Genomic DNA, 22,298 nt, shown 5'->3' on the forward strand with positions numbered 1-22,298 from the left:
AAGAACCTAAATCACAGAATGACATCTTACAGCAGAGCCACCCATTTCTCCTGGCTTAACTACTCCCAGACGACTTCATGAGAGGAAATAAATTTGTCTTGCTTGAGCTACTATAATCTGGGGTGAGTTTGTTACAGCAGCTTAGCCTATACCATAACAAATGCACTTGCCATAGTTTATGTTTTTCAGGTCTGTGAATAGACCATGTTCTCTCTCACCTGAGCCTTTGCACATCCTATTCCCCAAGCCTGAGTACTCTACAATCTCCTAATATTAACCTACCTAACTATTATCCTCCAGATCAAAGCTTAAAGGTCACCTTAAAGGTCTATTAGATCCCCCAGCATATACTGCAACAGAAGACCTTACACCCCTTTCATCATTACTTCAACATACTTTACTGCCTTTAGTTTTTAAAATTGTCTTCTTCCTTAGAAACACAATATGCTTCCTGAGTCAGAGACCACAGCTTACTTGTTCACCCCCCATTTCCAGCAGCTAGCATGTGCCCAACACACAAGTGGCACCTAACGTATGATCATCCAGGGCACGTGCCTCCATCTTGGCCACAAGGCCATAGGGAGAGAGCTTGTCAACTGCCTTGCTACTATCTAGATACACCTCCATATTTTCTTTTATTTTACTTATAGTAACACTGCTAGGGAGAAGGAGGCTGAGGAGAGCAACAAGGACAAAAATGTTTTTTTAAAGAAGGGGCGGGGAGAAGGAAAGCAAGTTTAGTTAGGCATAATTTAGCCTGGCTTGGTGAACCCTACTGTCTAATTGCCCCTAAAACACCTTATTTAAAAATACACTCAAAATATTTTTGAATGTTAAGGAACATAACTTGAGGATGGTTGTGGATTGAGGAAAGTCAGCTGATGTATAGTTTCTTTAGCCATAGTTTTTTTTCAGATTCATAGCATGTAATTTACCTGGTGTGGAGACCAACTTGGGGGCAGCCTCTTACTATCTCTTTACCTTAGACAGTACTTCAATTTCATCTTAAACATGTTTGTTTTAAGGATAAGACAGAATCTTCGCTACTATGATTCAGTTCTTCCTGGCAACCAGAGATTAGTCAGCTGATCTTTTGGTGAACCAATAAATGATAATGCTGTGAAAATGTTTAAGCGGAGGCCACCTCATCTCCTGTAGAGAGAAACTGTAGAAAAGAGCCCTACATTGTTAAAGGATTAGCAACAAATGACCTGTGTCTACTTCCAGTGCTATGTTTCTAGCATAGTAATGTCTATCATTGACATGGGATGTTCTAGAGCCTCTTTTATAATAAGATGCAGCCCAACCACCACAGATGAACCTCACACTTTAATAATTTTGAATCATAGCATTCAAGATGCCACTTGCCTTTTTTTTTTTCTTACCCGGTATCTCTCATTTGTCTTTCCACCCTCTTCTTTCCCCTTCAATTTGCAGGATGTAGGGTGGGAGAGCTCCTATTCCTTAATCTCAGCAAAATCATATGAATCCTTGTCTGTGGCACTGGAGAGGGAATATATAGATGTACTTTAATGCTTGATTTTCCATTAGCAATGTGTTTAATTAGGCAAGAAGCTCTGTTACAGTCACCCTATACTAGGCTGACTTTTTGTCTGGCTCAACTTATTACCTCACAATTATGAGGTCAATGATAAATTCCAGAATTTAATTAAGTGCATAAAACAAAAGCTTTACAATCTCTCCCAGTTTTGCTTTGCATCAAGAAAAGGCAAGCAAATTTTGCTTAGGGCTAAAATGTAATACTAGTCTTGTGGAAAATTATTACTGTACATGATTTACATCCTCAGTGCCATGAACTATCTGCTCCAGCCCATCTGTGATTTTGATATTGTTCACAAGCTATCAGCTGGGCTTCAGATTTGATTTGTTTTTTTAATATTGCTCCCTGGCTTACTGTTGCACACTATTCCCAGAATCCTGATTTCATTTGCTTTTATTGATAACAGGATTCTTCAAGAAAACCAAAAGAAAACTAATATTTTGTTTCTGGATGTTTCAGAAAGCTTCCTACATAATTGCTAATAAGTCCCAACTCTATGTCCTAAACTAAATGAGATCAGGTAACTTGAAACTTTTATGTATAACCTTTAACATCCTTTATAGGCCACTATTTACAGTTCTATTTCACAGATATATTTCCTGACCACAGGAAAGGTTCAGTCTGGCTGTAAATGAGTCTCAGAATGTACCAAGGCCTCCAGTCTGTGTGAAGCAAAAAATCCTTACTCTGCTTTGTTCTTAAATTACACAGCTCTTCCCTGCCATAAGCACCAAACCACTCATATGTAGCATTATTAATTAGGAATGAATATGAGTAGCAACATGCTCTAAGATTCAGTGAGTACAAAACACGGGAGGGGAATCTTCACCTCTTTAAATAATGCATGCCTAAGGACCACAGAAGAATCTTTTCAACCTTAGAAATGAGAACAGGGGTTGAAATGATGACTGAATCTTTTTCTCTTCTATTCTTTTATGCTCCATCCATCTCCCATAAATATCAAGAGATATATTCTGGTGAATGTAGGCCAGCTGCTGTGACGCAGGAGAGAGATTTAGGGCTTTAAGATATAAATTTTTCAAAGAGCTAAAAGTAGCTCCCAAGAACCTGCTTCACACAACAGTGTGCCACAGCCTCAGACAGTATTTCAATTGTCAATCTCCACTGTGAGACAAGATGGTGCTCATTTTGTCACCTCCAGGTCCTTCACCCAAGAGGGACAGGGTTTACTAGCATGAACAGAGTGCTTTTTGTGCTTTTCTTGTCTCAAATCATATTAGGGGCAAACCATATTTCCACAAATCGGACATGCCAAAATTAAATCCTAACTCAACTGCTACGTTGTTCCCCAAATTTAAATGGAGAAATTTTTGAAATGGCAAACACTGAATTAACAAAGTGGCTAGCCCCCCTCAACTAATGTAGGACCTCTTCAATCCATAACAATTTGCACAAAATAACTGAAGAGAAAATAAATTGTTAATATAATGGCAAAAAAAAACACTCTCCTTCAACTGCTAAAAAAGTTAACCCCTAAAAAGCCACATTTAAAGCTTCTTCAGTTCCATTTCTCACAGTACCACCATAAAAGGGAAAACAGATTTCCCAAGTTTATGAAAATTAGTGATGCTTGCCAAAAGTTGGCAAAGGCTCCAAATGAAGAAACACAAAATCCAGATTAGTACTAAAATAGATATGAGTTGGTTTTTGCCACCACTGAGAAATACATACTGCTTACCATGCTACTTTTGCTACTGTTTGTTAATCGCTACTTCCAACATTATTCATAGGAACGTACAGGATTCCAAATACATAAATATTTAGAAATTTAATACTGAGTCACATCAAATGTATATGCCACAGGCAGAGTTCTGGTGAGTTTGGTGTAACACCTTGCATGGCCTACAGAAAGCTAAAAAGATTTTCTAAAGTCAAATTATAAGGCATATAATATTCTCGAGCACTACACTTACAACCTATATATAAGAACATGGTATCAAACTCCCTTATTTCATATATCTTTCTGAGTCTAATGTCTGTGGACCAGTTATACAGTAAATCCCAAATACATACATACATAATAGCCCTGGCAGAATCCCTACCCCTAATGACTTTAGCCACTTGGGAAATGCAGAGATGCTATGAATTCAAAAGTAGCAGAAGAAAAGTTAGAGAAAGCAGAAACAGAAAATTAGACTTCAAGGACAAACTGTCATAATTTCTCTTATATTCTCCCTTTGCTTTTGTCAAGAATATCTGAAATTCCTCATTTCATTATGATACATTGCCTCAGATACCATCAATCACAGACATGAGTTAACAAATATCACTTTCTTAAAAATCCAACTACCTCCAGGGGAATCACTAGACTATGAAGAAGCTAATCATATTGCTTTCTACTCTAACTTCTAGCAGAGAAAAAATGGGTGGTTGAGGCTTAATAATTTGGGAGCACTTTAGAACAATCTTGAAAGGGAAAGTGGACCCTTAAGGCATTCTAAAAGCACAATGGTTGGGAAAATAAATACCTATTTTTCTAAATGGTCAAGGCTGGATATGGAGGACACAGAAAATAACTCAATGATTTATGTGTCTTGTGGGAGAGTAACCTGATAGGAGAACACCTTGATGCTCCTATAAAATGAATGTAGACCCTCTGGCCTTGTCTGATCCAGAGCCCATTCACTTCCCAGGTGTGTGTCTTGCCACTCTGAACTGTGACACAGTGTAGCAGCATTCTGTATAGGGGACACTCTGGGACCACAGGACTACATGAAACCATGCTGGACTGGAAAGATTGGAAATGTGAGCTGGTCCTCGCTTGCCAGAATATGTGTCTAAAGCCCATAAATCTTAAAATATGGCATGTTCAGTCTCACAAAATCCATGCTATGTACCTCTGCCCCTAAAATTTCCAGAATTCCACCACTGAAAGCAGAAAGAAGAGCAATAAAAAAAATCCAACTTTCCAGCCTAGGGCTGAGAATTATAAGGTCAGTTATCCCTCTGTCAATCCACCTAATGGACACTGTGCTACGAAGACAGAAGGCCAGCAAAGGTGTTGGGTGGAAAGGAGCAGCAGCTACAGCTGAATAATCCCAGAGCTCCCCAAATCTACTAGGGACACAGACCACACACAACTCATGTTTTGATCAGCTAACCTCAAATATAAAGACGAGGAAAATGAGAAATTAGTGAAAGGGAAAAAGGCGGCAAAAGTCAACTCTTTTGGGTTCAATTTGCCTAAAGTTATTCCCATTCTAGGAAAAAGAAAACTCTTCTCCCTTCTCCTTTCTTTCACATCACAAGCCTCCTGGTTCTAGGAAACCATAATTCAGTTGCCGTAAGGGGTGACTTGTTTTAGGTGGGAGCACCTGAACACCTAAGCCCTGCAGCATAGTTTCTAAGAAAATGTACCCCAGTCATAAACCAAAAATAATGACAAAAAGATATTGGGAAAACCTGTTTGGAACTTGAAGACTGAGCAGTGTGTGTATGAGGATGGGGTGGGAAGTGGGAAGACTGAAAGACTCAGGATGGGAGGCAATGGATCCAAGAGAAATTCAGACATCCAACCTGGAGACAGGCTAGCTAGGTCCCAAAAGGTTTATAATTCAATTTAAGCTGGGATCAGAAGGTGGCAGAGATCTTGGCCTGCCAAGAAGACCAGACAGGGCACAGATGATTGCAATTATGAGAAGAGACTTCTCAGAAAACCAGGGACAGCATGAACTAGGGTGGAATTCAGGCCAGGCTGAGGCGTGGCTGAACAGCCCTCAGTAGAAAGGCTAAGAAATCTAACAGGCTTCCAAGAACATCCATTGTTTCTCTACCTTATAGATAACTTCAATTGCTTTTCTACCTCGTATCTTCCCCAAACCCTTTCCCAAAGTGATTTGGCCTGAGTGGATTCAACTGCTTGTGATAAAAACAGGCAATATAAAGGAGCCAGTGGTTGTCAATTTTAGAGTATCTATGAATATTTGGAGAGCTAATTTAAAATGAAGACTCTCAGGCCCTACCCCAAGAGATTCTGATACAATGATTCTGGAGCACACTTGGGCAAACTGTGAGGACAGTAAAAAGGGTAATTTGCTAGCCAGCACAGCACCCCACATTGCACTCAGCAATCCTTAGCAAGGGTTACTGCAAAACTACCGAACTGCCCCACATTTCATTTATGGGACAGTTAGGGCTCCAGTTTAGATTATTCTTTCATCAGGGCAGCCACCCCGGAGCTCAGTCACAGGCTCGTCCATTGCCTCAATGCCTCGCTTTGAGAATTAGGAAAAGATGATTTGGTGGTAGAAAACTTTTAATTTTTAAAACTGCCCAAAGGTCTTATGGGCCAATATGTTCTGACACCTGTTTCTGCTTATAGAAGTTTTCCTCCCAGGTACCTTTATTTTTACATGAAGGACAGCCCTGGTGACGTGAAAGGGAACAGAGGCCAGCCTGCAGACTGCTCGTTAAAACTTACAACCAGAAACAAAAGCTTGGTCCTCTCCTAGGAACTAACCACCGCCTCTATTCAAAAACAGCCCACTGCCATGGGAGTTTCTCAGGAGCTGAAGTACACTTTGAAGGTGGAGAAAATCAAGAGTTTTCTAAATATTCCTAAACAAAGAAACCAAGAACTTCCAACAATAAGTCAGAAGAGGAAGACTCTTAATGAAAATGTTCAAAAATTGATTGTGCTGATGAATGCACAACTATATATGATGATATTGTGAACAATTTATTGTACACTTTGGATGATTGTATGGTATGTGCATACATCTCAATAAAATTGCATCTTAAAAAATAACCTATAGGGCAATTAAAAAAAAAAAGTAAAGTCAGAACCAAAACTCTGCAAGGCCAACCCAGCTAACAAAGTCCTCACTATGACTTAGCAGCACCCCCCACACACACACGTTTTCCCTTCCTTGCCCCTCTGATCACATTACTCTTCATCCTCCCCGGTGCTCCAGCTCCACTGGCCTCCTTGCTTTTCGCACTTTGCCGAGCAGTCTTCCACTCCAGGCTCTTCCCTTGTTCCCTCTGCCTGCGACTTGTTCCTCAAGACAACCACATGGCACACCCTCCCACCTCCTTCAGGTTTGTGCTCAAATGTCACCTCTCAAAGCCCAATACTGCCCACTCTATTTAAAACTGCAAACCACCCCTGCCTCTCCATGGCAAGCCTCTTTATTAACACTCGACACTGTATTTTGTCCATGGATTTGTCATCTACTATGTTATATAATTTAAGTATGTGTTTTGATTCACTAAAATGTGAATGCCATGAGGGAGGTGTCTCCTGTTCAATGTTGTATCCCAAGTGTTTGGAGTAGTGTTTTTCACATATTATAACCTCAACAAACATTTGTGGCTGAAAAAAAAAAAAAAAAAAAAAAAAAGGAAAGAAAGAAAAGGAAGATTCTTTCAATTGTTTTGGTCTAAAAGTAAAGAACTACTCCCGAAATGGCATGAATAGTAGCAGAAGTCCACAAGTACTCTAGCAACTTAAGCTGAGACTACAGATGGATTTGCAGAGAAATTCTAAACACCCCTAAATTTTTGTCTGAGGTGTCCAACCACTGTAGGACCTTAAACCCTTAAACTCTAAACCTCATTCTACAAATGTGTAAGCTGGAGGTAATATTCCCTCCTCTCTCTCCTCATAGGTGGGAGGCTTGAGTGACAGAAAACATGTGAGAGCTTCCTATAAAATGACAGTTAAAAAACAAACTTTTGTATCACCATTATTGTTACTCCTTTAATACCTCTGAAAACCAAAAGAGTAAGTAGTTGCTCTACCCTACAGAAATCTATTGATATCAATGAAATTGATCAGGACTTAGTAATCCAGTATAAGAAAGCAGGAATATTTGTGGGTAAGGAATCTAAATTTCAAATACCACCTTCGTTCATCATACATTTTCCTGAAACAAAGAACAGAAATCATTACAAAGACGACCAATATTTTTAATCACTACACTTTCTCCGTGGAATAATCAAAAAAACAAAGGGATGGCCATCTTATTTACATTACACAGAATGGGAGTATTAGGAACTGTAAAGAGAAAAAGAACCTTGGTGGTTACATATGTGGCTATCCTTATTCTTAGGAAATGTACATGAAAGTATCGTGTGTTCAAGAAGCAAGATATATACAACCTACTCTCAAATGTTTAAAAAACAGAAAGATAGATGATAGAAAGATAGATTAAATTGGATAGCAATAGATAGAAAGAAGATAGCTAGATAGATGGATAGAACTAAAGGAAGGAAGTAGGGAAAGTAGGATGGAGGTATGAAAGGAAGGGAGGGAGGGAGGGAGTAAGAAAGGAAGGAAAAAGATACAGCAAATATGGAAAAATGTGAAAATTGGTGGATCTAAGTACGGGGGTGTTTATGTTAGAGTTCTCAGGAGGAGTTTGTATTATTTTTGCTACTGTCCTGTAAGTTTGAAATTATTTCAAAATAAAAAACGTAAGGAAAAAAAGAACTTTGGAAATTTAGCATTGTGGTAAGAGACTGTACCTAAAACCATCCTCAGCTCATCTGTGCTCTTCCAACCATCATTATCTTTCTAGTAAGAATTCTCTTACCATTCTCCTCTAGCCCAACCATCACTTAACCAACTACCTCAAACAGCCAATGTGCTTCATTCCCTCCATGAAACATACTGAGTGATGTCCACGGGAGGCTCCTGGCAGCTACCCTCCAGGCTGTCTGTGTACCTGTGTGCCCTCAAAAGGCAACTGAGTTTGTTCCCAAACTTGTTTATGCTAGCTGTACTTATCCCTGTAATTACATTTTCATTAAATATTATGTAAACCATAGAAATTTGAGAGCAAAAAGAAAGAATGATTGCATCTATGGAAACCAAGTTGAATGCTTTAGAAATGTTTAGTAAAGGCAAGACACTAAAGATACTCCTGTCAAAGAATAGGTAAAGGATTGAAAGAAATCTTAAAATTCCAGAAGAGTTCTTCACTCACTTTGCTTCACAAAGCCTCTAAGTGCTTTTCCTGAAGAAGAAATTGGAATTGGAAAGTATGGAATAAGCATTATGGGTGTTGTTTAGGCAGGAAGACGCCTGACCAGTATCAACAGATTGGTGACTGAAGTTTTCTTTATGTGCATAAAGAATTCCTTAATCATCTTTTTATGACTATGTTTTAAATAACTGTATATTTAAAGATCCCGATCATAAAACACTTAACATTTTTCTGCTTTCATTCCAAAATGACAACTCCCAGAAACCAGGGGAAGATTCTCTCTTTTAAAAACAAACTCCTTCAAAAACCTGAAGACTTTTTTAGAAAACAGGTCAATATCTTAGATAGTATAAGAACTGCCTGAAGTAATAACAGCAGAAGCAAAAAATAGAGAATAGAAGGCCAAATTGAAAATGAATTGAATGAACCATAAGAATGACAAAGCTACAAATTAAAGGGAAGGTAGTCAATAAGAAAGGACAAGAGAAATGCATATAATTAAAACCACATTGGACACAGGGAGAGGCAAACCCAACACTCTGAAAAACCCAAATAAGTGATGTGAAAACCAAATGTGAGAAAATTAAGCAACAGTTAAAAGTAGTGATGTGAAAAAATACTTATGACTTGGGAAAATGCTTATAACATGACTTTTTTAGGGAGTTTATTTTATTCATATTTTTAGAAGAAGTAATGCATGCATATGGTACAAAATGCAAAGACAACAAGCAGGTAAATATTAAGTAAGTCTCGCTCATACCCTTTTTCCCTCAGCCACTTATTCCCCTCCCCAGAGGCAACTCCTATTAATGGGTCTTCTGTATCCTTCTGAGAACCATGCATACAAGCACTGTGAATTTATATATATATATATATATATATAGAACAGAGCCTCAATTTTTAAGGATAACCTTAAAATATACACACATACACACAGGGGAAAAAAAACCACAGGAAATTTGTCAAATATTAACAGTTGGTATCACTGGGAGGTAACATAATCAGTGATTTTTATTTTTTCTATGTGCCTTTCCATACTTTCTAGATTCTCTTGTAGAAATTAAATATTGTTACAATCAGAAAATACTTTAGACATTAATAAGTAAGTTAATACCAATTTACAAGTACAGACGGTTTCATAGTTAGATGTACTTATCTTCTTGGAATTAAAAAAAAAAAAAAACTATTCCCTACATGTAGAAAACTCAAGATACATTCTAAAGGTCTACCCAAAAAGAAAAATCTGGAAAGACTGTAAAGCATTTTTAATGTATGTGGAAATGTTTATAGAAGTTATATGATCAATATAAAATGCTCTGCACAAATGTAAACAATATTGTTGACATGCAGAAGTAACTGCAGAAATTTAACTTTAATGCTGCTTTTCTTGTCAGTGTTTAATCAATTTTTGTGTGCTGCCGTTCATATTCTAAGACAAGGACTAGTGACTTTTCTTCAAAAGGACCAGTAAATAGCTAATAAAATATCTACAGAGCCTTGGGCAGGCCTTCTCATGGCATTCAAGTTCACCCAACTGTCAGCCCCTGTTCGTTTGTTAATGCTGCCATTTTGCAAAACATCAGAAATGGATTGGCTTTTATAAAGTGGGTTTATTTAGTTACAAAGTTACAGTCTTAAGAGCATAATAGTGTCCAAGGTAAGGCATCACTGAAGGATGGCCAACGGCGTCTGCTTGCTTCCAGGTTGCATTTCAAAATGGCATTCTCCAAAATGTGTCAGCTTCCAATAGCTGTCTTCAAAATGTGTCTCTCAGCTGCAGCTCTGAGGTCCATCTACTTGTGAGCTTTTATAAGACTCTAGTGAACTATAATCAAGGCCCACACTGTTTGGGCAGGGCCACACCTCCATGGAAACATTCAATCAGATGTCACACCCTAACCAAAAGTGTCACTCACAGTTGGGTCCGTCACTTCTCCATGAAACAACCTAATCCCAATATGCCACAAGACTTGATTAAAAGATCATGGCTTTTCCTTTGGGGACATAATATATCCAAACTGGCACAGCCCCCATATGTCAGGATTTTGCTAGTCAAGGGAGATACAAAGATGAAGGAGGCAAACAAAGTGACTCCCTCAAGCGGCTCTCACAGCTGGCCAACGTTAAAGGAAGGAGACCATTTTTCCACAGCTCCATCCAGAGCACCTTGCTCCCCACCCAAGCCCTAACAGAGGGGCTGTCAATGGCCTCCCCAGCAGGACAAACAGCCTCTTTCCCTGTGTCCCATGGGCACCTAACAGGCCAGGGTAAAATGTTTACCATCTTAGGGGGCCAGAGCAGCTAGCGAGGTCCCATTTGTCCTTGAATAAGAAACAGGAGTCCTTTGCTGTTGGAGGAAGAGGAGAAGCAGGGAAATGCTAGGCCTGAACAGCCACTCCCCCCTCCTCGGCTCCAGTATCACCCCTCCCTTCTGCTCTGAGGACCCCAGCTAATAGACCCCTAGAAAGTCTCTGTCCGCTGTCGCAAAATTACCTCACAATTCCACAGGAACAATTTCTGGGAAATAAATTCCACCCAAAGTCATATTTTCACAGAATGAAGTAAAAACGGGAAAAATAATAGTGTCCCTTCTCAAACAGCAAGTCAACTCAGAGGTCCCTCACAAGTATTTATATTAACTACAAAGCTGGCTAAATGACGGTCTGGTCTGATCTGTTGTGGCAATCTGCAACTTCCTGTTGCCATGCCCTTTTTAACACCTGGCAAACCACACACACAATGTGGTCATCTGTGTGGGGATTCAGAAAGCAAGAGGAAACAGCAAGGAAAGGAGAGCCCACAGGGTTTCATACCTCATGCCTCATTTCATCAAAGTCCAGACTTTGCATCTCAGCCTAAGAAACTTTGAAACCTGATTAGTTGCCATATTCAGAGTAGACTCCTCTCTCAGGAGCAAATCCACATTAGTGTAACTCATAAGGGGTGTGTGCTTGTGTGTACTGTTAACACATTAATTTACAGAGAAACTTCTGTCAAGAAGCCGAGATACACTTAACACAGGGGTGAATGCATTTCCTTCCTGTAGGTATATCACACGGAAATCAAATAATAGAACTATAGAGAAAACCTGCCATTTCCACTGGTCCAAACCATTCTCCTTTATTCTGACAACAAAATTTTACTTCTGGGAACTACCCTTCTCCCATATGAGAACCGGTGGTTTAGACGGTTGGGTGGGTACGTGTCCCAGGACTGGCCAGATTCAAGACTGAAATTCCCACAGTAATCAGTTCAGAGATACGAATGAGCCGTATGACTCAGGTGAGGCTCAACTGCGGAGCTTCTGTCAAACCGTGAGGATGTAAGCTGCAAGATGCTCAGAGCATGACTGAAAATGAAGTCAGAACTGAGAGATGGAAAGAGACATTACCTGACAACACCAGGTAACATCTTGATCAAGCCATACCTGAAGCCAAGTTATCGGAACCCATAAAGTCTCTTATGTTTAAGCCACTTTGAGGTGTGTTTTTATGTCTTGAAAATAAGAATAGTCCTGATTAATACAAGAGAATTTTGGTAAGGAAAATATAATTAGACTAGGAATACTCTATAATATGATTTGAATGTTTAATCACATTAAAGCAGCTTAAGACAGCCATATCTACAGTGGGGCAGGCCAAGGCTCATCCTTGGGCATCCTTCTGTACTTTGACAACTGACCAATTCCACTTGGCTTGACACATTTTCTCCTAAACCACACTCATACATTCTATCAGTCTGGCAAACCTGAAGTCATTCTGTCTCTGTGCCATTACATAGTGACTAAAATTTAACTCTCAGGGGGCAATCATATTTCTCTTACTCTCAAGTTCTTAAGGGGATGTATCACTAGATCCCAAGTACTGAGAGTAATCTAAAACCACTTAATAGATTATTAAATTCTATGGCTCCCAAAAAACTCATAAATCCTCCAAATTGAATGCAATGAAACCCACTTCCCTCCAGTGAATTCTAACATTAAAAATAATTTAACATATAGCAAAATGACATACTCAGTAGTTTCCAAGTATCAGGATATATTGATAATACTTTCAATTAAGGTGAACACATAATTCTTATACTTTCATTAAGGTGGTTCTTTAAGCTACATTATTTTGAGTATAAGGAGATGTTTATGCTCACTCCTATATGGAATTCATAGGACAAGGCAAAAGTGTGCATCTTTGTAAGCTTAGCTTCTACTATAACTACCTTTTATGTCAATAAAAGCTGTAGCGTATACCTATCTTCCTCCTTTTAGGCACAAATCTTAGCTGTGGTTAGATTTTTTTGAGGGTCTATCCCAGGATCACTTCCTAGCTCCTTGTCCTAATTAAAATTAGCCCATGCCACAGAGGGCAAGTTGTTTCTACTCAAACAGATGTCATAATTGGTTCACATAAACCCCTGCCCCCACTAGACTTAGCTGTCTGGATGACTTAATGACTGGTCGAGCACAGTGTCTGGCAGATACTCTATAAACATTAGTTGAGTGGTTTAATTAACTCCACTTGTCAGAATATTATTAGAATATCTGGTTTATGACCTTTGTGTCACCAATTGGCTTGAAGCATGAAGGAAAACATTTACCAAGGAGTCTAAGAAACTTGGTGTCTGTCCTCCCTTCAAGAACAAAGGACCCCAAAACAGTTTCTTGTAAACAAGTTTTCAATCTTTGTGAAATGTATCTTGCAACCCTGTTAACAACTACCTGGATCAGGGAATGGTGTCTGACCTAAAGGTGCCGGTTCTCTACTGGACATGAGAGAGACCTTTGGCCTTCAAGGTGACCAGGCAAAAGAGTTCAACCCAAAGAGAGGATACCTGATAGTGTACTTGATCAGGTACTGGATAAAGTGTACTGGATAGCAATTAAGCAACTCAATAGGATCCTTTCTCAGGATATTTGAGTGCAACTCATACAGAGAAAGCTGTCATATAGAAGGGCAGGGAAAAAAATATCAAGAGACAGACAAAAAGAAGGTAAAAGAAAAACAAAAACAAAAACATACACAGAGAAACCCTGAAGCAGGAGAAGCAAAGAATAAGCAAAAGCTATGAGGACTCTAGGGAGAGGGAAATATATTCGACTGCAGAGACTAGAGGAAGAAGACACTACAAGAAGCTAAGATAAGTACCAGGGGAAAAAGGTACTATAGCTACTGTTGTGTGGTCTGAAATGTCCCTTCAGCATAAGCAGTATGAAGACTCGATCAAAAGGCCTTGCTCAGGAGACAGCTACTGTAAGTTTTTCAACTTTTTTTTTTACCTCTAATAAAGAACTAAGGTGGTCAGTTATCAAAATGAACAATAGAAATGGGTTTTCATTGTTGAAATCTGAGATGTGGATTGGCTAGAAATACTTCCAGGGTAAATCACCATTGCAAGAAGCAATAACCTAGCAAACTCACAAGACTGGAAGAGGGCCCCAGGCTGGATTCTGCACTCAGACACTCATTTGGAGACTGGTTGCCCAATGACAACAATAAAATTTAACTGACTCCTGCCTCTAAAATATTGTCATATTTGCCCTGAGTGAACCCCTTAGGCAAAATAAGAAACACCCAAAAGGGCAGAGAGCTAGACTTTATCAAACTCACAAAATAGGTTGTATGTATATTTTTATGCCCTCGTACAAAGTGAACATTTGCTTTCATATCAGAGGTTGGGGGAAGACCAATAGTTCCCACATACTAACTACTGGCGGTGTATTAATTGAGGGTATTGACCCGGGTGCTAATACATAGAAAGCCAAAAATTAAAGAGGATTAAACAAGAGCAATATTTCTCTCTTACATTTAACAATCCAGATGTAAGCAGGCCAGGCTGCTAGGGCTTTCACTTCTAGCTCCAAAGGTGGCTATTTGCAGTCTCACCATTTCCCAGCCAGCAGGAAGGAAGAAACAGAAATGGAAAGCATACCCTTTTCCCATTGGCTGGATTTAATCACAAGATCATGCCTAGCTTCAAGGGCAGCAGGGAGACCAGTCTCTACATCAGCAGTTGAGGGACAATTGAGTGGTATTGTACTGTAATATATCATTTGGGGTCTTCTTCCCTGTGTAGCTCCCAACACCTGCAGGAACTTGAATGTGGTTCCAAATTCACAGCCTACATTAGTTTAATATAGGAATGCACCTCCTTGCTTAAAAATAACCAAATAAGAAATCCACTATAAAAAGACATTTATAAAAAGAGAAAAGACAAGTAAGAAAACATAATAACCAAGGCTCCAAAAGATAATTAGAAGATTATTATATTAAACAAAAGCTGGATGACCCAAGAATAAACCAAACACTTGCTCCTAGCTTTCTTAATTAGAGATTCCAGAGTCACATGGGAAAGTAGCTGGCCCTGCTCTACTTTGAAAAACCCCAAAGCAGGTCACTGTAATAAGTAAAGGCACTGATTAAAAGATAAAGTGAAATCTTTATCAATCTTCCAAACTTAAAAGATGCCTTTTAAATCTCAGACCAAAGAGTTCTTTTTTAAAGTCCTTTTTATTGAAAAATAAAACACACATGGAAAAAAAGCATAAAACATAAATATACAGGGCAACAAATAATTATTTGTAACTGCCTCTTGGGTCAAAAAATAGAACACTGCCAGCAACCAGGAGCCCCTGTGTGTCCCTTCTGATCACAAATGCCTCCCTCCCCCAAGAGTATTACTATCTTGACTTTCAGGAAAACTACTTTCTTTTTTTCCTAGTTTTACCACTTCTTAATGCACCCATAACCAATATAGTTTGGTTTTGACTGTTTTTGAAGTGCATGTGAGTGGAACTATACTGCAGTATATTCTTTGGGGTCTCTCACTCAAGATGTTTGTAAGATGCACCTACGTATTGCCTTTTTAAATGGTTTTCAAAGGATATTCCACTAACCTAAATCTAACATAACTGGTCAAAACTACATTTTCTCTGATATTTACCCAGGCTCACTTTTTTTCAGCATCTACTTCAATGTCTACATCAAAGCATATCTATACTAGAAACCTATTTGAATAGTTTTTTTTTTTTCCTTTCCATAAAGGACTTTTTACTTGAAACCCTCTATCTATGTAGACAGACTACAACATAAGCAATTATCTTCAATGTTGGCTCCACAGACATTTTCCCAGAAAAATAAACAATATTCAAAGCTAAGTATATTTACCAACAGGCTATTACCTGATATGTTTCAGGCAACACTGTAATATTCTAGGTTGAACTAGACCACGGGCCATTTCTCACGAGGTGTGTGCATCACCAGGTAAAGGTGAGGGGGAGCAGGATTTAGTGGTTTGAGGAGAGTCATCTGTCAAGGTCTGGTTGACAGGCTTCACTGGGGAGCGCAGGACTGTAAAAGAAAGATGACAACATAACCTGGGCTATGCTGACCTCAGAGGCTTATCAATTCTTGTTGGGTTTTTTAATGGTTAGAGAAGATTTGCTCCTCTTTACTTAAGCGGAACCATTTTAGAGTTCTGACCTTGCCCGCCTGCTTACCTTTCTGAACTGTTTTTCAGTCCATAATCTCAGCCTGGATCTGACACTGGTTTGGTTAGCTCAGCTACTTACTAGACAGTGTCCAGGGCATACCAAGGCAGACTGACTGACCTTCTATCTTTGGTTCCATATTTTAAGCTTTAATCCTGATCTTGGCCCACACCTTAGATCCCAATTCCTGTTTAGAAGTCTCCAGCCAGATTTCATTTCCTGGTCCCAATGTTCAGTTTTATTCTCTGATCCCAACTGAAATACAAATTCAAACAGTGATGTGAATCCCCTGCAAAATGAATCCCAGTTGGGAAGGTGCTTTTTCTGGCACGCTAGATATATCCTTAAGAAGCAAAGAGTGGCTAAATAAAAGGGGATTTAAAAATTACTATAGCCATGAAATTTTCATGGCAATTTCTTCAAGAAAATAGCTTTTCCTTTGAAAATCATTATTACCCTTTGGACTCTATAAGTGTTACTAGAAATAAAGGAAAAGTCACCCTTATTTCTAAAACTCTGAGAAAACCACTGCTAAAATGTTGGCATATATCCTTGCAGACTTTTCTTTTTTATTCATATATACACAAGGAAAGAGATACTAAATACATACAAAAATAAAATCATGATATAAAGTACCATTATGTGACTAGCATTATTGCCTTAAAATATATTGTAGAGACCATCTCACGACAATACATTTTTCTTCATGGCATTTTTAGTGGCAAAATAGAATTCCATTGTAAGAAGGTGACATGATTTATTAACCATTTACTTAATTAGTATCTTTTGGAAGGTGAATGCTTGATCAATGAGAACACTCAATTCTCATCTTCTGCCATGGCAATCTGTTACAGCCTAAGATCAAATACGGTCAACTTTAACAAAATGCTAAAAGAATCGTAGTTACACCCAAGAAGATTAATGACTAAAAAGAATTTCTAATAAGATCAATAAAGACTTTTAACTCATGGCTTTTTGCTGGCATGCAGGCAAGACAGTGCCAAACATTCAAACATCCAATTAGGATAAAAGCTAAGTACTTGTCTTCTTGCCCAGTATACAATTCTATTGTCTCCAAGGACAACTAGAAAATTAAATTAAAAAAATGTTCTTCTCATCTCCATGTAAATAGTTCCATAGGCTGAATACTTCAAGAAGGAGCCAAAAACAGACAATACCTTAGGGACCAAAAAAATAAAAGTCACATAATGAAAACAGCTAAGAGATACACCCACCTGATTTTATTAGGAAGAAACACAGTAACTCTTACAGCCAAGGACAGGAGCGGAGGGAAGCTAACAGGGAAAAATCAGTTAATTAGACACTATTTTTTACAAACATTTGTATGAGACCTTAAGACCAAAAGATTTCAAGCTATTGCTAAAAACTGACAGACTATATAGAAAACACAAGTATTTGGAATCACTCCAAACTCTAGGAAGTGGAAAGACTAATATTTGTAGACACCACCTAGCAAAAGTTGGCTTCTGTTTACTTCTAAAACTCTATTCCAGATGATAATTCAAAACAGACAAATACTCGGATTTAATATGCTTCTCTATATATGTGTGTTTTTCCCCACACATACAACAAAAACTGAGATTCCCATCTCTATAGTACTGCACATTTTCAAGTCATCTATAGTTTCTAACAACTTGGTTTAAATAAATATTTAACAATATTTTTCTTTTAAATTTCTTTTAAACTTAAATGTACAATTAGTACTCCCCGATTTGGAAGAGAATCAGTACGATATGAAAATCACACTAAATTTGAGGAAACTAAATTTTATTAAATCATGCATTCTCTTCATATACCTCTGCAATTTGACTTCAAGCTCCAAGCCCTACTCGAAACTCTCCTCTCCAAAGCTGTCAGGGACTTCCTTCATATTATATTCCATAATCATATCAGTTTTCATTCTTTTCGTTTTCTCACACTTTTTACCATTGGCCATCACCCTTTCTTAACACTCTGTCCTCCCTAGCTTTCATAACACTACATCATCCTGAATCACCTCTCACCCTTTTCTTCCCTATATTGGTTAATTCAAACACTACCCAAAGCCTAACATGAGATGGGCATACTGCTAGATCCTGTAGATAAAAGAGAACGAAGTATGCCCTGTCCTGAAGGAGAGAGATGTGGGAAATAAATTCTTTCAGTACCAAGTGATAAGGATTATGAGGATGGTATGACCAAATTGACAAGACAGCACCAGGGTGAGATATTTAAATCAGAAACCAGACTTGAGGAGCGGTCAGGAAGGCTTCTTGGAAGATATGATGCTGACCAACCAGGTTTGTGCCAGAACACATTTATCCAAACAAAGGAACCCTCAGGCCTTCAGCTGCCTGGAAACCCTTTTAGATTTTCCCTAGGCAGATCTCTGTTCCACTTCCATGACAACTATTTCTTACTTTCTCCACCCTCCTCAATATTTCCATACAGCCTCCACCTGTTTCAATCACAGCAGACGGTCCAGCCCCTGACTTCAAAGAAAATAAAAGGTACAATCCATTAGCAGAGAAGTCTTACTATAAAAAGATGAAGGACAGAGTATAGGGAATGGAATAAAAGAGTTTCTTTATTGTTCCCTAAATCACCAGCTCAGAGACTATCATGATCACTTTGAGAAGCTCAAGGAAGTCCTTCCTCTCTCCCTCTTCCATAAGTGTCTTAAGTCCCCTGCCCACACCCCAGGCTCTCTCATATTCCTCTGCTTCTGGCCCAGAGTACCCATCACTTCCTCCCACTGGATTTTTTCTTTCAGTGGGTGGAGGCCAGGATGACAGTGAGGGATGGCTTCTTCCTCTTCAGAGATCAAGAGAGAGCAACTTCCAGACCCAGCCTCAGGCTGAAGTCTTATAGGACCCCTTTTAGCATAACCCTGGAACCCAAAAAGGTCTCCAAATCTCCATTTCACTTTGCCAAAACAGTTTCCATCCACCAAGCTTGATTAAGGCCTCAGAAGGAAGATGGTTGTTCACCAAGCCCCAGAAAGGCTGGGTGTGGTGGGGCTACAGGGAAGAAAATCCCATCCTTTCTCACATGCTTTCATGTCTTACTATAACTGCTCTCTAAGGACCAAATTTAGGTAATCCCGAAGCTAATAACAGTTTTTGTTATTCATGAGAAAATGTATTTCACACACAAATACTGGTTCTTCTACAGAAAGAACATTTTGTTCAAGTTTTGCCCAACAGCATGGATTGCATGCAGTAATTCTACAGCACTTGGAAGAGGTTTTGGAAACCAGTTCATCGAAATGGCAGGTTGGCCAGAAAAAGTCAGAAAACTTAAGACTATAACTTCTCTAACTCTGCAAGTACTAATACTCTTTCAAGTTCATTCATTCATACAGAAAATATGTATGAAGTACATAATATGTACAAAATATGTATGAAGTACACATTCTGCACAAGGCTCTGAGTGCAGAATAATACAGATATGGCCACTGTTAGAGACAACTGAGGAGACAGAAAATAAACAAGTAAACAGAGCATTACAAATGCTATTATGTGTTTACACTTCACTCTTCAACAAAAGTATACTGCCAGGCACTACCCGACTGCCATCAGGCTCCTTAGCAGGATGAAGCAGTGACCAAGGACGCATGCTGGAAAACTGCAACAAACTGTTGGTCTAGGAAACATGTGCATTAAACTCTGATTTGAAAAACAGCTGCCTGGAGCAGTCTTCAGGCTGTTGACTCACTAGGCAAAGGGGGCTTCTCGGAGCTTTATACTCAACCATCCATTGATGCCCCACATACTAAATGGGATTTTAATCAAAGGCACCATAAACTTGAGCCATCTATAATATGCAATCCACAAGAAGCCCCAAGAACACACTTACATGATAAAGGGTCTTTCCATGCAAGCAATAAATAAACTCTTCGGTCAGTAACCTTTACATCTCACTCAAACAAAATGATACCACCAGGCAGGGTGTCCCCCTGACATTTGAGATAGGAGTGAGGGATGGCAGTGGTGGATATTTTAAAAAGGATTTCTGAATTATAGTGGCAGAAAACAAATAACTCCTGATTCTCAAGAAACCCCTCACTGGCTACTGGTTTTTCAGAGTCTGAAAACTTAACAAATGACCTATCAAAAGTCTGGAGAAACATTTGCCAACTGATGCTCATTTGAAGCCGCATGACCTAAATCAAAGAAGGAGTGGGGCAGTCAATTTGATGAGTGCACTTCAGATCAATGGAAAAAGGAAGGATTATCCAATAAAAAGTTCAGGGATCATAATTATTTGGAAAATACATAGACTCCATCAAAATAAATTCTAAAAGGATTAAAGAGTTAAATATTTTCTAAAAAGACAGGAAATTGTCAGATCATTAACTTTATACATCCTTTTTAAATAACATTTGTGGCTTTCCATTGCTCTTTCAATAGAGATCAAAATTCGTAATAGGACTTAGAAGTCCCTAAGGGGTCTGGCTTCAAAATTATACACTAGTAATATGCAATCTGAGGAGGAAATCAAGAAAAAATCCATACACAATAGCAACTAAAAAAATCAAATATCTAGGAAGAAATTTAATCAAGAATGTAAAGGACTTACACACAGAAAATGACAAAACTTTGCTAAAAGAAATCAAAGAATATCTAAATACATGAAAGCACATTCCATGCTCATGAATTGGAGACCAAATATTGTCAAGATGTCAAATCTACCCAAAATGATTTACAGATTCAACACAATCTGAATCAAAATTTCAACAGCCTACTTTGGAGAAATGGAAAAGCCAATTACCAAATTTATTTGAAAGGGTAAGGAGCTCAAAATAGCCAAAACTATCTTGGCAAAGAAAGACAGAGTCAAAGGACTCATACTTCCTGACTTTAAACCATACTACAAAGCTACAGTGGTCAAAACAGCATGATACTGGCACAAAGATAGACATATAGATCAATGGAATAAAATTGAGAGTTCAAAAACAGACCCTCACATCTACGGCCAATTGATTTTTGACAAGGCTGCCAAGTCCACTCGATTGAGAAAGGATAGTCTCTTCAACAAATGGTTCTGGGAAAACTGGAGATCCATTTGCAAAAAAATGAAGGAGGGTGCCTATCTCACACCATACAAAAAAATTAACTCAAAATGGATCAAAGACCTAAATATAAGAATCAGGATTATAAAACTAGAAGAAAAGGTAGGGAAGCATCTTCAGGATCTTGTGTTAGGCAATGGTGTCTTAAAACTTTAAACTCAAACCACAAGCTAACAGAAGAAAAAATAGATAAATGAGAGCTCATCAAAACTCAAAACTTTTGTGCAAAGGATTTTATCACAAAAGTGAAAGAACAACCTAGTCAATGGAAGAAAATATTTGGAAACCACATATTTGATAAGGATTTAATATCCAGAATATATAAAAAATTCCTACAACTCAACAATAAAAAGACAAACAACCCAATTAATAAATGGGCAAAAGACTTGAATAGACATTTCTCCAAAGAGGATATACAAATGGCTAAAAAGCATATGAGAAGATGCTCAACATCACTAGCTATTAGGAAAATACAAATCAAAACCACAATGAGATACCATTTCACACCTACCAGAACGGCTACTATTAAAAAAAAAAAATGAAAATTACAGGTATTAGAGAGGATGTGGAGAAACAAGAATACCCATTCATTGCTGGTGGCAATGTAAAATGGTGTAGCTGCTATGCAAGACAGTTTGGCAGTTCCTCAGAAACCACAGTATAGAATTACCATATGGCATAGCAATCCTGGTACATACTAGGTATATACCCAAAAGAATTGAAAGCAGCAATTTGAACAGATATTTGTATGCCAATGTTCATAGAGGCATTATTCACAATTGCCAAAAGGCAGAGGCAACCCAAGTGTCCATCAACTGATGAATGGATAAACAAAATGTGATATATACATACAACAGAATATTATTCAGCCATAAAAAGGAATGAAGTTCTGATTCATGTGACAACATGGATGAACCCTGAAAACATTATGTTACTGGAATAAACAAAAGGACAAATATTGAATGATCTCACTGATATGAAGTAATCGGAATAAGAAAACTCACAGAATCTAGAGTAAAGGTTGCCAGGAGTGGGTTGGGAGCAGAGAATGGGAAGTTAATGTTTAAATTGTACAGAAGTTCTGTTTGGGTTGATTGTAAAGTTTTGGAAATGGATGGTGGTAAAGGTAGCACAAAATTTTGCCTGTAATTAACAGCCCAGAATTATATATGTGAATGTGGTTAAAAAGGGAAATTTTAGGTCATTTATATGTTATTAGAATAAAAATTAAAA

General features: G+C 38.4%; 1 protein-coding gene across 4 annotated transcripts in view; it reads right to left on the bottom strand.

The window, feature by feature from the left end:
* HECW2 (HECT, C2 and WW domain containing E3 ubiquitin protein ligase 2) overlaps window positions 1-22,298 on the bottom strand; it is a 377,612-nt gene that overhangs the window by 329,261 nt on the left and 26,053 nt on the right. The window contains exon 1 of one of the 4 annotated variants that reach the window (XM_037848572.1): window positions 15,683-15,702. The exons of the other annotated variants lie outside the window; for them this stretch is intronic. The gene's annotated coding sequence lies outside the window, so the exon portion shown is untranslated. Of the gene's footprint in view, window positions 1-15,682; window positions 15,703-22,298 lie in introns of those variants that run through there. 4 annotated transcript variants of the gene reach the window in all.

Source organism: Choloepus didactylus, chromosome 9 (genome assembly GCF_015220235.1).
Source record: "Choloepus didactylus isolate mChoDid1 chromosome 9, mChoDid1.pri, whole genome shotgun sequence".
NCBI classification, from domain to species: Eukaryota; Metazoa; Chordata; class Mammalia; order Pilosa; family Megalonychidae; genus Choloepus; species Choloepus didactylus.